The sequence below is a fragment of the Sorex araneus genome, chromosome 11 (assembly GCF_027595985.1).
Source record: "Sorex araneus isolate mSorAra2 chromosome 11, mSorAra2.pri, whole genome shotgun sequence".
Classification (NCBI taxonomy): domain Eukaryota; kingdom Metazoa; phylum Chordata; class Mammalia; order Eulipotyphla; family Soricidae; genus Sorex; species Sorex araneus.
This window is the reverse complement of record NC_073312.1, coordinates 2,175,131-2,192,839: the sequence shown is the minus strand read 5'-3', so window position 1 is coordinate 2,192,839 and position 17,709 is coordinate 2,175,131.

The window sequence follows — 17,709 nt, the reverse complement described above, 5'->3', positions numbered from 1 at the left end:
CTCGGCGATCATTACGGGGCAGCAGCCAAGCAGAAAAACGCCGTAATAAACAGGCCCGCTGCCTCTCGCCACTCCATCCATCCTCGCGGCCAGCCGGGCCTTCTGGCCTGGCCGAGCCTCAAATCCCCGTCCAGCTGTTTGACCCTATTACGGGAACATGATCGGCGTCCTGTCACGCCGCGGCCGATGCGCCGGATCTGTCTTCCCGACAGGTAAACCCGCCGATAATTTATTTTTATGCTTCCAGAGGGTGTCTCGAGCGGGAGCGACCGGCCCGCAGCGCTGGGTGCAGGGCAGGGGTCCCCACAGCTGCCGCGGCCCTGCTGGTGGGGGCCGGGGGCCGGAGGGGGGCCTGGCAGGGCTGGTCTCGGGGGCCCGGGTCCGGTTCTGTCCCGGCTCGCAACTCGGACTCTGCGGGCCTGGGTCTGGGGGTGACAGTGCCCCTGTGTGCCGGGCCTGGCCTGCTTCCGGCTCTGTGCAAACGCTGACCTTGACAATGACCCAGCGGCCGCCTCCGGGACGCGTCCGAGTCGCGGGGAGGACCAGAGCCGGAGGAGCCTTTCCGGCCGCGGGAAGGAGCCCCGAGCAGCAGGCGCCTCCCGCCACGCCCCGGGGGGGCTCTTCCAGGGGCCACCCTCGGGCCGCAGGGTGACCGCACTCTTCACCACGGGCGCCATCCCGGCCCCCGGAATCCAATCAACCTGCCCGTTAAATTGCTCCTCATCTGTCGAGATTAAGCGCCCGACGGTTCCCCCAGATTTAGTGGCCGTCCTGTACTGGCACATTTCAGCACGGCCATTAGTAACACCTGGAATCATTCACATTAGCTGAAGATCTGGCCCCATAAATTCCCAGCCATTAATGACGACTCTGACGCCTCGCAATAAATGGCTCCACGTTTTTGATAATGAAAATATACATTCCGCACCCGATCCCCACGAAGCCCACATTACCTTGGTGATGTACTTCATGGCTGATTGTAGCCGACGGCCTGTCTCTCCCCAGGATTTGTGGCGGGTCCCGAGAGGGGGCACGGCGGAGCCTGGCCCCGCGGTGTGGACAGTGACCGGGTATTTACTTAGATGTTTGCGGGCTGGGCAGGGGTGTCGCTCGCACCTTCACGGGGGGCCGGTCCATCCCGGCGCCCACCTGCGCAGGGTGTGGGCCTCCTACCCTGGTCCCTGGCTCAGAGTCCCCACCGTGGCAGGACCCACCAGAAACTTCCATGTGGTGGCGTCCAACGGAACTGCAAGACACCGGGCCGAGAGGTAAGTGCGCGCGCTGGTTATAGCCCAGAGAGATTATTTAAATCTCCCGAATAAATCTCCCCATTCCCCACACATTCATCTCTTTTAAGTGCTCGTTAAGGGAGGGGTGACAATCTCGGGAAATGAAACGCTAATTCTTTCTCCGAAGCTGGAGCTCGTTCTCCCAAGGGCAGCCGGTGTTCGGGGTCTCAGAGCCGGCTCAGGGCGGGGGCCCCCCCACGGCCAAAGGCGCTCTGTGGGCTTGCGGGACGGAGAGACGGGAGAGATGTCAGGGTGCGTGGAGCTGACCGCAGGCTGGACACAGGCCCACGCCAGACCCCAGGGGAGGCGGGGAGGCGGGAGCGCCATGCTCTCGCCCACGCTGGGGGCTGTTCTGTTCGCAGAACAAGGGTCTGGCTTTGGGTCCCCAACCGGGAGTCAGAGCCTGAGGCCCCCGGGTGCCCCATGGGAAGCCCCGGGACTCAGAACAACGAAGGTTCCGGAGCCGGCAACACCACACCGGGTGCAGAAACAGTCTGTGACTCGGGTGAGGTCAAATCCACTCACATCTGAGTGGGACGGCACAGGTGTGCGAGGGGGGACCAACAGGACAGGGATGCAGGAAGCAAGGTGAGTCCGCCTGGTGTAGACCGACCTGCTGGTGCAAAGGGCCTGCCTGTACACAGTCACGCCAGTGTAGACACTCCGGGTGGGCCAGGCGGGCACAGCTCCAGGCCCTCCAATGGAAAGTCAGGATGGGACTAGTGTGGGAAACATGGCTGTGCGGTGGTGACGGCCCCTCTCTCCCTGCCCCAACCCTAACCCTAACCCTAACCCTAAGCCTAACCCTAACCCTAACCCTAAGCCTAAGCCTAAGCCTAAGGCTAACCCTAAGCCTAACCCTAAGCCTAACCCTAACCCCAACCCTAAACCCTAACCCTAAACCCAACCCTAACCCCAGCACTGACCGTAGCACTACCCCTACACCTCACGCTAACCCTAATCCTGCCTCAACCCTAACAAAGCCCTCCCCCCAGCCCTAGCCCCACCAGCCCCCGCCTCTGGAGAGCTCGGGAACTGCGCCTCAGCCCCGAGGCTGCCAGGAAGAGGGTCTTCCCAAGGCACAGGTCGGCCACAGAGGGGAGACCGCTCCTCTGGGGTCCGGAGGCGGCCAATCCCACCCCGGCATGACTGCAGCTGCCCCTGGGAGGGGAGGCGCGTGGCCCGGGGGAGGCCCCAGGTGCGCCTGAGGCACGGCAGAAACGCAGCCCGTGATCAGGGCTGGGGAGGCCGGGACAGGCCGGCCAGACACTCCCCTGCCCTGGCTCTGAGGAGGAGCAGAAATGGAGCCTGTGGCCCCGGAGGCTCCGCCTAGTGGGGAGGGGACGAGCGAGGAAAGCCAGGCTGACACAGGGGCACTGAGAGCTCTGCGAGCAGCCCGGCCTCACCCCTGCAGGCCACGGAGCAGAAGCGGCCCCAGCACTTCCCTCTGCAGGAAAACGTGAGCACCAAGGAGCACCCGGGCGTAAAAGACGCCTGGCACCTTGGAGGCACAGCTGTGTGAATGTGAGCACACATGTACGCAAACGTTCACATGTGAATGTGCATGTGCACATGTAAACAACACATATGTCCATGAAAGTGTAGATATGTATCTGCCTCCATGTCAACATGTGTGTATGCAGGCATTAGCATGCACATGTTGTATGGAGAGAAACCTGTGTGAACACATGTATATGACTCACAAAGCACATGTGAACATGCATGTGAATGAAAATGTGCCGCACGCACACAATGCATTACATGAACATATATACATACACATCGCTAAGTGTATATGAACACACATGTGTAAACGTGAACATATCTACATGCACACACATATACACATGAGCATGCATGCAAATGTACATGCGAGATGAGTATCTGTGCAAATGCATACATGTGTGCGTAGTGAGCATACATGTGCATGCACACATGTGGATGAGTATGTGTGCATACACATGAGCATGTGTCCATGCACATGGATGTGCACCCAAGCACAGTTGTGAGCATGTGTGTGGTTGGTGCTGGGGATCCCGGAGTCACGGCAGGATGGAGGGACTCCCCGGGGTCCTGCGTCCCAGGGGCAAGAGCCCTGTTCTCTGAGGCCAGTGGCCTTCACACTGCGGCCTCACTGCCCAGAGGTCAAACTGCCCCTCACAACACTGCTCTCAGGGTGGCCGTGACCCTGTGAGGTGCCCAGTGCCTGGCTGCCCAGAGTGCCTCCTGCCTGCGGGTGTGTGCAGTGCCCGTCTCCACGCCCTCTGCTGTGGGTGTGCCCGTCTCCACGCCCCCGCCTGCGGGTATGCGGTGCCCGTCTCCCTGGGCAGGTGGTGGCGGGAGGCTCCCGCTCGCCCTCCAGGCGCCCCTGGGTGCTGTATCCGGCTCAGGAGCTGCCAAGGGCGGGTGGAATCTGCCCAGGGTGATTCTTTACAGGGCCCAGCTGCACCGTTATAGTTCTGGAACTTTCCACGGGGCCGTAACTCAGACATTTACGAGTATCTCTTGCAGGGAAAAGCTCTGGCAAGGGGCCGGGGGCCACGGGAGGGGTCTGAAGAGGGCAGACGGGCTGAGCTGGGGGTCGGGGGGGGGGCTGGGCAGGGGCCAGTTCCCTGGCTACCTGGCTACGAGGTCACTTCCTCTCCGTGGGCCCCCGCAGCTGCGCCTCACGTCGAGCCTCGCAGGACCCTCACGTTTATTCCTTTTGAGCGACGGCCCCGAGGCCCGGCACAGCAGCCCGGCCGGAACGTCTTCCTCAGTCAGAATTCTGCCCCAAACGGCCTGGCTGCGGAGCAGGGCCCTTCCCGCCGCTATCGACGAGCTCCGGCGCCACCTCCCAAGTTTCCTTTGATTTTCTCTCCAACTCGGGGAGCGGGACTGGACCCGGAGCCGCCCCGGGCACCGCTCTCGGCCACACGGGTCTGGGGGGGAGGGGAGCGAGGCCCGGGGGCTTGAAAGGAGGAGGGGAAGGCGGCTCCTCTCTCCTGCGTGAGGTGCCGGGGCCGCCCTAGACACGGCCCGGAGAGGCAGCGGCGGGCGACCCCGCGTGCAGGGAGCAGCTGCGAGAGCAGGAGCGACGCCCACCCGGACAGGCGGCAGGCCCCCTTCCTCAGCAGACAGCCCCCCCTTTGCTCAGTCGGCCCCGAGGGGTCTCAGAGCCTTAGTGCCGGGCCCGGGCGGAGCCCACGCTTGACTCTGTGGGAAAACCGTGGCCTGCCCGGGAGGGCCTCTGAGGCGCCGCCAGCGGGAAGGGCAGGACTCGGCCTCACAGAGCAGGCGGGCGAGCGGGCACCCTGCCCACGCAAGCAGAAGGGAGGGCCCTGACCCTGCCACAGACGGCCGGGCCCGGGGCAGCGGGACTCCGCGGCAGGCGCCAACGAGGAGGGAGAAGGGCCAGGGGGACGCTGGAGAGCAGGGGCGCGGCCAGGGGCATCGAGGCCAAGGACACAGAAACAGGCGTCTGCAGGGACCCGCACCCACTCTCGCCACGGTCCTGCTGGCAAAGGTTAGGCGGGGAGCAGCCCAAGGGCTCGCCACAGACAAGTGGATGCTGACACTGTAACCTGCGTGTATACTGGACCCCGACCCCGTGGCGCACGTACACAGGCACCCCAAGACTGTGCCTGCGTGTTCCGTGGCCCTGACACTGTGGCCTGTGTGTTCCGTGGCCCTGACATGGTGTGGTCTGCGTGTTCCGTGGCCCTGGCATGGTGTGGTCTGTGTGTTCCGTGGCCCTGGCACGGTGTGGTCTGTGTGTTCCGTGGCCCTGGCACGGTGTGGTCTGTGTGTTCCGTGGCCCTGACACTGTGGCCTGCCTGCAGGGTGGAAAGCTATGCAGCCAAGACAAAGGAAGATGCTTCAGTTTGCTGCCCCTTGCATGGAGCTGGAGGTTGTCATGCTGATGAACTGAGCCAGAAGGACAAAGACAAACAACAGATGATTTGCTCATCAGTGGAGGATAAAGAAGAAAAATGAGGGAAGAGTTCCCGGTGGAAACAGACCGAGAGCGAGAGCCATCACCCGAGGGACAGGGGCCGCGGGGATCAGGCTCCCGGCGGTTGGAGTTCCTGGCCCTTTGGTGGGCGTGGGGTGGCTTTGTAAGCCTAGAAGAATCTGGAAGCTACTATAATCATGATTCCTCAATAGAAATAACCGGAAGGAAGAGAGCTGGCACGTGCTCTCCGTGCCCCGTGCCCCCGCCCCCGGTGGGGGGGGCGTAGAGGGCAGCAGAGACCCCGGGACGACCTGGAACAGAACAAGGCGGGGGTCTTGCAGGAAGTGGGGGCTGAGGAGCCCAGGGCAGCTGCCGACCCGGGGGCCCTCCCAGGAGCTGTCAGCTATGCAGAGGACGGGCACAGGCGCCACTGGGGAGCGCACGCCCCCGGCCCCCGGTGGGAACGCTCCCGGGCCCGTACTGACTTTCCGTCAGAGCCCGCGGCCACGACACCCTGCGCCTCAATAAACGATTATCCTAAGTAACCTGCGCTTAAGTAACGGCGTCTCGGAGCCCGGCGATCAAATACTCAGAAGGCCTGGGTTGTGTGTGTTTTTTCCAGGGCTGCCAATATTTCTATCCCTTGCTAGTCACAGACTTAAACGCCTGAAATAGAATTTTGTCTTCCACCAATTTTTTCCCATTTATGTTTGGAAAATATTGATTTTTTTCCAACCGGAGTTTTAATGGACCTTGAAATTAACATGGCCCTTATTGTTTGGCGGTGACCCCACCACTGCACGTGATGTCACTGCGCCACCCAGGAAAATCACTGGCCAGTGAGTGGAGTTTGGAGCCACAGTGTCACGGCGGGAGGCCACGGGTCCACGTTGCCTGGAAGCATGGAGAGGGTGCAGAGGGGCAGATGGCCCCGAGCAGGTCAAGTCTACCCAGGGCAACCACACACACACATGCACACACACACATGTACACATGCACACACATACATACACATACACACATGCACACATGCACACACATACATGCATGCACATGTGCACATGTACACACATGCACACGCATGCACATGTGCGCACATGCACACATACACACACGTACACACATGCACACGCAAACACACATGCACAAACACAAACATGCATGTACACATGCCCACATACATACATATGCACAATCCACATACACACATGAGTTTATGTACACATACACATGCACGCATGCGCACACACATGCATGTACACACATGTACACACATGAATATACAAATGCATATACTTAGCTCTGGGTGTCAGGGGAAATGAGGGCGATTCAGAACCTGCCATTCTACCTCCCTTCCAGAACCTTCCAGCACTCTAGCCCATACGCACACATGTGACCCTCACCGGACGGGGCAGAGTGGAGCTGGGGGATCGGAGCTGAGGGAAGGCAGAGAGCAGCTCTCCCTGCCAGGCCGGGGGCTGGGCGGAGCGGGGCTGGCGGGACCCCAGACCCAGCTTATGACAGTCGTGTGCACCAGCAATGGGGGCGGGGAGGGCCTGGGGGGCGGGGTGGGGGGGGCAGACTCTCCATCATGGTGGGGCAGCCCCGGAGGAGCCGGAAGAGAATTTCGGGGAGAAAGCCGTCAGGAGGAAACATCCTCGCCCACGGGGACCCCGGCCCGGCCTCAGTCGTGGGTGAGGGTCGGTGTGACCAGGGACAGGGGCCAGCTTCCTCGGCCAGAGGGCAGACTCCAGATGGACACCGTGGGCCTGGTGGCCAGAGAGACCAGCACAGCTCCCCTCACCACCCGCTTCCCCAGTGCTCGTCTCACCAGGAGGACCAGGAAATGTGCCCGTTTCACGGGAAGGGGCTGTGGGGGAGGGAGGGCGTGGTCTAGATCACGGTCCCCACGCCACGTCTCCCTGCACGCAGCCTCCTCGCCACGCTCCACGTTCCCGCCAACACTGCTGGCAGAGGCATGGAGGAGGCCGGGGCAGCGGTGCAGGGAGTGTGGCAGGTGCTGGGCACAGGGGTACGTGGGGTCACTCTGCCCTGACTCGGTGGACAAGTGCTCTGGGGCGCAGGGGACACGGGGGTTACTCGGCCCTGACTCGGTGGACAGGTGCTCTGGGGCGCAGGGGACACGGGGGTTACTCTGCCCTGACTTGGTGGACAGGTCTCTGGGGCGCAGGGGACGTGGGGTTACTCGGCCCTGACTCGGTGGACAAGTGCTCTGTGGTGCAGGGGGACGCGGGGGTCACTCGGCCCTGACTCGGTGGACAAGTGCTCTGGGGCGCAGGGGACACGGGGTTACTGGGCCCTGACTCGGTGGACAGGTGCTCTGTGGCGCAGGGGACGCGGGGTTACTCGGCCCTGACTTGGTGGACTGGGGCAGCAGCTCTGCAGGTCCGGGACGGTGAAGGGGCCCGAGGCCACATGGTCACAGCCGAGGAGTGGACAGCTGCTCTGGGGCCCTCTGGGGTCACGGCCATTCCCTGGGGGGAGCGTGCGGGGCTGCCTGGCGTGGGGCGGGACCCCTCAGACCCCCCACGGCTCTGCCACAGCATGGCCAAGCTCGCTGGTCCCCCACCCGCTCCGGCTCCTTCGTCCTCCCGCCATCGCCACCTGGAGACAGACTCCTCCTTGGGACCCCAACTGCCCCGCGCAAGGCCCTGTGTGCAGAGGCCCGGCCCACCCCCGCTGACCTCCTAGCAGGCCACGCAGAAGCAGAAGGCGCCCCCCCGGGGCCCGTGCAGCATGCACAAGGCCTCCTCCCCGGCCCTCAGCGTCCAGACGGCCCTCCCTTGGGGCCCACGGTCTGTAGAAAGCAGACCTTGGGGTTCATGGCGTCATGGGGCGTGTGCCTTGGCGTAGGGGTGTGTGAAGCTGGGTGAGGGGCGGATAGAGCTGTGCACAGGGGTTTACGGATCTGAGTGCAGGGGTGTGTGGAGCCATGTGCAGTGGGAGATGTAAAGCCATGTGCAGGGGTGTGTGTGGAGCTGGGTGCAGGGGTGCGTGGAGCTGGGCGCAGGGGTAAGTGAAGCTGGGCACAGGAGTGTGTGGAGCTGGGCTCAGGGGTGTGTGGAGCTGGGTACAGGGGTGTGTGGAGCTGGGTGCAGGGGTCCGTGGAGCTGGGTACAGGGGTGTGTGGAGCTGGGTGCAGGGGTGTGTGGAGCTGGGCACAGGGGTGAGTGGAGCTGGGCGCAGGGGTGAGTGGAGCTGGGCGCAGGGGTGAGTGGAGCTGGGCGCAGGGGTCCATGGAGCTGGGTGCAGGGGTGGGTGTAGCTGGGTGCAGGGGTGAGTGGAGCTCGGTGCAGGGGAGCGCGGAGCTGGAGGTTTCTGTTCCCACGTGCAGCCATCAGGTCAGTGTGGCACGTGGCTGGGGCTCTGCGGGGGTCCGCGGGGGCTGCAGGAACCCGGCCCTGTGGGAGGTGGAGCGTCGCTCTCCCGAGCACTGCAGTGCTTCTCTGCCAGATTGTGGGATCTGCACACGCCCCGCGGGAGCCGCGCTGGATGGTCTGTGAAGTGACGTCCAGACTGGGGACCACGGCTCCTACCCACCCGCCTGTTCCCACTGACCGCGTGCCGCTCTGGCCCCCAGGTCTGTGGCGGGGGTCGCTGTCTCGTGGAGGACGGCCTCGGGGGGTGCCAGGGGGGCTGCAGGGACCCCATCGGGCCCCCATCACCACACGGAGGGGGGAGGCAGGAGGGCAGAGAGCTGAAGGGGGACGGGAGGTCCCGTGCCACGGCTGGCCGGACCCCAGGGCCATGGACGCTGCAGCCTAGGGCTCGGGGTGGCAGGGCCAGGCCTGGCCTTTCCGGAGGTGCCTTGGGGGTCCCAGCGCCCTGTGCCCACACAGAGGGCCCCTGCTCGGGGCCCGCACACGGGGCAGCCCGCCCACCCACCCGCCCCCGCGTCCTTGAGCGGGGCAGCTCCCGCGACACGCAGCCGCCAGAGATGTTCCCCTAACAGTGCTCTGGGAAATTACATTAAGTTTCCAAATGATCCTGGTCCCCCACCACGTCCGCCGGGACCCGCAGCCACGGCCCCGCTAAGTGGGGGCAGCGCCGCCGCCGACTTCCCGCGGCCCGCACCCGAGCCAGGGATCAAACAGTTTTTCACAGTTTTATGTGGGCAGTTCCATGAAAATTGATCAGGTCTGAAGAGTCAGCGTCCGGACGAGGCGAAGGTGAGAGGTGATTTATACGCGATATTCCTAATTCCAGCTGAGCCTTTATTACGGGGAGCGTCTTTACGGCTTTAAAGAAAATGTCAGTGGCGGCAAATGACATTGGACTGCATAATCTAGTTAGGAGGGAGACGACTCCGGCCTGGCACCGCGCGGCCCGACCGCCCTCTGCCTGGCGGAACCGGCCCCTCCGCCCGGCCGCGACCTTCCTCCACACCGTCCGAGCCCGAGCCAGGAGCCAGCGCAGCGAGCGTCTGCCGGCCCCCGGGCACCCTCTCGGGAGAGAGGCCAGACTGGCACCCCCGGGGCAGCACGGTCACCCCCGAGCAGGGGACCCCGGGGCCCCAGCCGAGCGCCCCTCCGAGCTCCGGCCTAAGGGGGCCCCTGAGACGGCCTGGAGGGTCCACCCCGGCCTCTCCCCACCTGAGTGACGGGAGCCAGGGCTCGGTCCACCTGCCACTGGACACCCCTGTTCCTGGCCACGAGAGGTCCAGCCCGAGGTAGGAGCAGCAGGCCCAGTGCGGAGTGGCCCTGCCTCACCCCTGCGCCCGAGGCCCCGGACACCAGCAGGGGGGCCGGGAGGGGAGGTCTGGGCTGGGCTTGACGCTTCCTCTGGAAAGCCGTGAGTGACCGGTGCAGGGGGCAGGAGGACACGGTGCCCGGCTCAGCCTCAGCTGGACCGCGAGGGAGACAGCTGCGGCGCCAGGCGGGACAGCCTGCAGGCCCGGCCCCTCCCAGCACCCACACGCCTGAGAGCTCGGGCAGCCCAGCGGGGCAGGCAAGCCGGGAGCAAGCTCAGGCATGCACATATGCGCACACACGTGTAAATGTGGTACACACATGTGTATGTTCAAACACAGGCAAGCACGCACATGTGCAGAGACACGCATGTACACCCATGCACACACGTATACCTGCACACTCAAACATGCCTGCACATGTGTACTCATATATGTACACACACTTGTGCATGATGCAAACATGAGCGCACACATATGCTATCGCACACGTGCACACACAGAGCCCAGGCTCCCGTGGGCCCCACAAGCAGGGTGCTCGGACCCCTGCCCGTCAGTTCTGCTCGTGGTTGGGATGGAGGGTCCTGGGGGCTCTGAGGGTCCCGCCTGAGCTCTGTGCTCTGTGTTTCCCTGTGCCGGGCGGCGGGTCCCGTGCCCTCCCCAGGGCCGGCAGCCGGCGGAGGATGAGGAGAGAGGCGGGGCCAGTCTCCCTCCGAGGGACGCCCCGTGGTGGGAGCGGCAGGAGTCCTGGGGGCCGTGCACCTGGGCTGGGCCAGGTCAGGCCTGGGATGGTCCTGGGCCCGCGGGGCCGGGCCGCCGTCTCCCCAGAAACCCACAGGGGGGGGGGCAGCTGCTGGCAGTGGGCCCTGGGCACACCTGGGCTGGCCACCACGACCTGCTTCTGGCAGGGAGACCCTCATGCACCCACAGGCCCCCTCAGGCCTCTCAGCCGGGCAGAGGAAGGCACAGGAAGCAGCTGCCCCGCGGGGGTCAGTCTGGAAGCCGGGACGGCGGGTCTGTGGTTAGAGCCCAGGCCGCCCACGCCCCCTCGGACCCCCTCCCTGCTCGCTCCGGCCCAGATCACCTGCTCACTCAAGGGTCCCTCCTGGGGTCTCTCTGCATCTTACATCAGAGGTTCCAACAGTCCTTGCGCCCCACCTTACCCCTCACCCCAACCCACCCACCTCACCTCACCCCACCTCACCCCACCTCACCTCACCGCACCTCACCCCACCCCACCTCACCTCACCTCACCTCACCCCACCTCATCTCACCCCACCTCACCCCACCTCACCTCACTTCACCTCACCCCACCTCACCTCACCCCACCTCACCCCACTTCATCTCACCCCACCTCACCCCACCTCACCTCACCTCACCTCACCTCACCTCACCCCACCTCATCTCACCTCACCCCACCTCACCCCACCTCATCTCACCCCACCTCACCCCACCTCATCTCACCCCACCTCACCTCACCTCACCTCACCTCACCTCACCTCACCTCACCTCACCTCACCTCACCTCACCTCACCTCACCTCACCTCACCTCACCTCACCCCACCTCATCTCACCTCACCCCACCTCACCCCACCTCACCCCACCTCACCTCACCCCACCTCACCTAACCTCACCCCACCTCACCCCACCTCACCCCACCTCACCTCACCTCACCTCACCTCACCTCACCTCACCTCACCTCACCTCACCTCACCTCACTCCACCTCACCTAACCTCACCCCACCTCACCCCACCTCATCTCACCTCACCTCCCTCACCCCACCTCACCCCACCTCACCCCACCCCACCTCACCTCACCTCACATCACCTCAACTCACCTCACCTCACCTCACCTCACCTCACCCCACCTCACCTAACCTCACCCCACCTCACCCCACCTCATCTCACCTCACCTCCCTCACCCCACCTCACCCCACCTCATCCTACTCCACCTCACCCCACCTCACCCCACCTCATCTCATGTCACCCCACGTCTCCCACCTACTCCACCTCATCTCATTACACCCCAATTCACCCCACCCCATCCCACCCCTCCCTGCAGGAAGGGCAGCCCTGGAGTCCTGGGTGCCACATGGAGGCGTGTGACTGGGATTAGAGGTGGGGACGAAGGTGCGAGCGCCTGGGGACTGCGTCTGGCCTTTGGGCTGACGTGGCGGCCTCTGCACGGCTGGCAACGTGGCAAACACTGCGGGAACTTCCTACCGGTGTTGGGCCCGGAAAGATGGGGACCGGTCACCTCCCTGGAGAGGAGGGAGGCAGCGGTGTGGGGTCGGGAGCACCCCAACCGCGGCTGTAGCCCAGCACAGACACCTCTGACGGATGTCTCAGGCCCAGCCTCCGGGGCTGGGCCCTGGCGCTGGGGATGGTGGCCCCGAGTCCTCACCATCTCTTTGCGTCTCACTCGGGAGTGCGTGGGTGTGCCCCAATGGTGCCCCCTGGCCCGGTAACGTCCTCTGTGCCGCTCCGGGTGGAGGGACCGCCTGCGGGCCCTCGGGTTCACTCAGACACTCACCAACGGGCGACAGGGGCTGCTTAGGGTGAAACGTCTCCATCAAATCCTCTTGGCTTTTTTTAGATGAGAGAGAAGAAGAAGAAACTTTTTCTTCCTCTAAATGCAAATCGCCCCCGAATCACTGCGCCTAATCTACTACAACTAATTAATCTGCTGGAGCTGATGAAATGTTACCTCCGCATTTTTGTTCCTTGTATACAATTATTGTAACAGTGGTGAATAAATCAATATTCCCAATCCAACTGTAAAAAACAATCAAGAAAAGCAGGGCTTCTCAGGGAAAAAAAAAAACCACCAAATAATATTTATTAACTCTGTCTCAATCCACCACAGAAGCAAACACCGTTCAGGCATTTTCTGCAAGTGGAATAAGTGACTCAGATGCATGATGAAGGTGGCACATGCCAATAATTTCACCATTTTACACTGCAGAGTAATTGAAGGATTTAATGAGAAACAAACCAATAAAAATAAATAGACCATTGCCAGAGGAGAACGCAGTCCGCAATGCAAGTGTCTCCACTGCGGGTTTCGGGCTTGTTTGCTCGGTTTGACCACGGGGACGCCGGATCGGGACGGCTCGGTCCTGCCCACCTGTCCAGAGGAAACGCAGGAATGTCTTGTTCTCGGCATGCGATTCCGGCTGGCGGCCTCTGAGGCCAACGCCAGGGAGCTGGCCGGGGCCAGGCCGGGGCCTGGGTGGGCAGGGGTCCCGAAGGGCCCGCTGGGCACAGAGCCAGCACCCCGAAGCAGGGCCCACCAGCTGCCCTTGGCCCCGAGTCAGGCCAGGCAAGGGCCAGGAGGAGCAGAGGGCGCCGGCCGAGCAGAGCGGGCTGGCGGGGCCGGGGCCAGAGCCCAGGCAGCTCCGTCGGGCCGTCCGGGTGCGGGGGCCTTGGGCCTGGGGGCCCCTGGGTGGGTGTGGCCGTCTCAGGCCTGAGGGGCGCCTGGCCTGGCGCTCACACCTTGCCGGGGTTGGCCTGGGTCCTTCGGCGTCGCCCCCACGACTGAAGCCAGGACATGGGGCGTCTGGGGGCCTCAGGACGCCTCGGCCAAGTGCAGGGTCTCTGCCCCCTGCCCCACGGCCCCCCACGTGCAGCTCTAGGGCAGCCGCCTCCAGTCTGGCCTGGACGGGGCCGTCGGGCAGCGGGCGGCCGGGGCGGGGGCCTGGCGCTGGCCGAGAGACGGGCAGTGCCTCTTTCAGGCGAGTCCCAGTGAGCAGTGCTCGGCCGGGACGGCGGTGCAGAGGGGGCTGGTCCTTCCCACCTTGGGGCCAGACAGGCGACAGCAGGGTCCCTGCCCCCAGCACAGGCCCAGGGGCCTCGAGGGCTGGCCCCTCGGGGCTGGAATGGACTCAGCTCCCGGGAGGAGGCAGGGGCAGGCGGCGGAGGGGGCGGCGGAGGAGGAGCGGAGGGAAGGGGCGAGGGGAAGACCTCGCTCCTTGAGTGGACAAGGAGGGGGCGGGGGTGGGTGACAGAGTGGCAGGAGGTGAGGCTGGAGGCCCTGAGGGCAGGGGGGTGGCCTCGGGCAGGAAGAGGCCTCCGGGGAGTCCAGCCTCCAAGCCCAGCAGGAAGTGACGTCACCGTCGCCGCACATTTGAGCCATTGTCCAGGAGGCACACGGTCAGCGTTGCCCCCACACAGGGGCCTCAGGCCTGAGCGCACACAGCGGGTCCACACGAAGCCCCCCACTCAGGGCCCCCCGGAGCAAACCTTCCCGGGGACGGGCGGGGAGGGTGGAGAGGCCGCTCCGCCCTGTGCCCACAGGCTGCCCACAGCTCCCTCGGCCTCTGGCTGTTGGGCGGGCGCGGGTCCGGCCACCTTCCCCGGAGCAGGGGGGAGGCGGATTCTTACGTGTCTCGGGGCTGGAAACTCCAGAAAGGAAACGAGGTTCAGGCAGAGCCACGGACACGGCGTTTGGAGCCGAGCGGTTCACTTCTCGGCTAAAGGAACAAAACTGGCGCGGAGACGTTAAATCCAGCACAGAAGGGACGCTGGTGACGATGTGAATGGAAACAGGAGTCTAAGGCCCCGGGAAGTAGCGGAGGAGAGAGACAGAACAGCAGGTGAGGCGGGAGCAGGGGGGTCTGGCCAAGGAAGAGTTATTAATAGTTTCTTTCAAAACTTACCAGGTTTGGAACTTAAAATAGTGACAACTGAATTGAAGAAAAAAGGAAAGAGAAAAATGAAAGTAAATTCTCTTCCCTCTTAGAAATCATTTTCATAAGCAACACTGAAAGTTGAGAAATCTGGGCTGGGGCGACAGCACAGCGGGGAGGGCCTTTGCCTTGCACGTGGCTGACCCGGGTCCGATTCCCGGCATCCCATAGGGCCCCCTGAGCACCGCCAGGTGTGATTCCTGAGCGCAGAGCCAGGAGTAACCCCTGAGCATCGTTGGATGTGACCCAAAAAGCAGGAAATTTAAAAAAAAAAAGGAAAGTTGAGAAATCCAGAACCAAAAATAAACGTGTAGCTGATTGTTCTGAAGCAAAAGCAAATGCCACAAAACCGTAAGTGTGACAGGCCAGGGGCAAACCAGCCCTTTTCATCTGGGACCTTTCTGGAACGGTTGGTTTTCCACCCCCTTTCATTTCATTAATAATATTTCCCCCAAGTATGTTTGTTTTAGGGATTCTGGGTTTTACGAGAGAAAGGGAACATTCTGACACTGAGCGTGAGCAAACTCTCCCGGGGCCCCTCCCGCTGGCAGAGCTGCCCATGGCCCCGGTCACCCATCAGAGCCCACGGTGACCTGGGAGCATACTTTTCTCAGAAAACGCAAACTTTGCTCCTGGACTCAGGCCAGCCAGCAGACGGGACAGACCCGCCCACGCCCAGTGCCAGGCCCTCGGGGCCCTCCCACCGTCTCCGGGGCCACTCCCTCGAACCCACCGCCAGGGACGCTGACCGGGGAGGGAGCACCGGGGGGGGGGGGGAGCAGCCAGCAGCCCCCAATGCGCCGGAGGCTCCGTCTCACCACACGCTGGTGTGCACCGGGGTCCGCACTGCTGGTGGCCGGGAGCCCCAACCCGGCCAGGCCGGTCCCCCCACCCCCTGTCCTGGGTGGGCACAGTGGCCCGAGTCCCTCTCCTGCGCTACCGGGCAGCCGGCCACCTCAGCTGAGGGCCGTGGGTGTGTGACACGGGAGAGACTGGGGCTGGGGGGTCCATGGGACTGTCCGCGCGAGCCCGCCGCCATGCTCACGGCCCTGTGGTCACCTGCCTGGCCTCCTCCACCCCCCACCCCCCACCCCCCACTCAGACGTCGGTGCCCAGCTTGGCCGTCACAGCCCAGGATGGGCCCCGACACGGAAGCTCCTTCCAACCGGTGTCCTCAGGCACCAGCCCCCGGGGGCTGCTCTGGGACCCTCTGGGGTCACGGCGGGCGGGAGGCTGGGCAGGGCTTCCTCACTGCTGGCCCCACAGCCGCTGAGAACCGCACTGGGAAGCTGGAATAAAACCAGACATTTCCGACACGTCCTCCTTAGTGTCGTGTCCACTGCAGGTGGGAAGCAGCGGGAAAATGGGAAATATCGCTTCCGTGATGCTTAATGTCAAGCGCACCCTCCACAAGTAATCCTGCACGTCTGTCACTCAGCGATATTGACTTCTGCAACCCCTGGGACCCCGACTCTGGTTCCTGGACAGAATTCTCCAGGACGCTTTCCAAATACCAGCTAAAGCTTTCTTAAAGTTAATCTATCACAAGGGATTAAAAGGAAAAAAAACAACAACCCTAAATGCCTTTACAGTTGTGACCATCAAAAGCCAAATGTTTCCATTATTCAGACGCACAGGACAGACCCCTCCAAGTTGCTTTCTTCATCAGTTTCATGGGGAACAGCATCGAAAACAGCCCCGGAACAGACCTGAGCAAGTCCCCCACCGTGGTGGAGAATCTACGGGTGGGAAAGATCCGGGCGGGGTTTGAGCGTCTTCTAGCACGAAGGCTCCGGTGAGCGAGCAGCCCCCCGCCAAGGTGGAACAGCGCGTCTGAACACCCGGAGGGCAGCGTCCTCGCCCGGGCCGGGGGTCGGAGAGGCCTGATCAGAGCAGGCGCCCGCTCGCACCCAGCTGCCTCTGCCTGGGATGCGCGGGGCTGAGTGAGTCAGAGACACGGGGGACGGATGGGGCGGCCCGTGTCCCGGCAGGGCTGGGACGAGGGGAAGAAAGGATCGAGGACTTGGGGGCCGGATCAGACGGGGTGCCAGGGCCAGGAAGGCCCCAACGGCGCCTCCCTCTGGGCAGGACTCGCCAGGCCCTGCGGCCCCTCTGACACCCCCGTCCCACCTCCCAGCACCCCGGGGACAGACAGAGGCTGCAGGCGGGTCAGCTCTGGCCCCGAGCCCATTCACGGTCCCCAGACCTGGGCGCGCTCGGAGCCACGCCCGACCAGGCCTCCCGCACCTGGGCACAGCAGGGGCCAGCGCAGCGAGTGGGGGTCCCCGCACGCAGCCGGCCCCCTCCCGTCCTTGGCCCAGGCTGCCCTATGGGCGGCCAGAGACTGGCCCCGTGGAGCCCCGAGCCCAGGGAGTGGCCCCCACCCAGCCCGCCAGACGCTCTGGCTGCAGGCGCTGGGCTCTGAGGCCAGGGTGCAGCTGGACCGTCGGTCCTGGGGGTGACGCCCCTGCCCGTGGGGACTGGCCACAAGCCTCCTGGCGGGAAAAGGCGCCCAGAGCCTCACAGCCGCAGCCGAGAGCCTCAGGGGGCACCGGGGGCCCATCGGCACAGAGCAGACCCCGTGGGCGCCCCCCGCACCTGCCACACAGCCACCGTCTCTGAGGTCCCGGGAGCATCCCCCTAGACGGACACGGCGGGCCCCGGGGCCACCCCACTGTGCACGGCGGCACGAGCGTGAGCCCTTAGGCGTGAGCCCTCAGGCACCAACCGTCCTCCAGGGGCTCCCGCCCACCCCCAGACACGGTCCGCAGTGAGTCCAGCGCCCCGGGCGGGGTGGACGTGACTCGGGCTCCCTGCCCACTGCCCCGTGGCCTGCAGCGCTGCGCCCGGCCTGGCCCGCGCGTCTGTGCTTCTGCCGGACAGTCTCTTGGCCGGCCGTCAAGGCCCCTTGCTGGGAGGCTGGGCCCGGGCTCCACGCGCCTCCCCTCCTCTGTCCGACACCCCCAGGCACGCCCCCGGGCGGGCCCCAGCTTCGCGCCTTTGTGAGATTTCTGGGCAAGTGTCCCCGGTGCCTCGGTCGTTCCTGCGGCTTTTCAGAACAGCCTTTTCAAGCCTGCGTTGGCGGCCGGC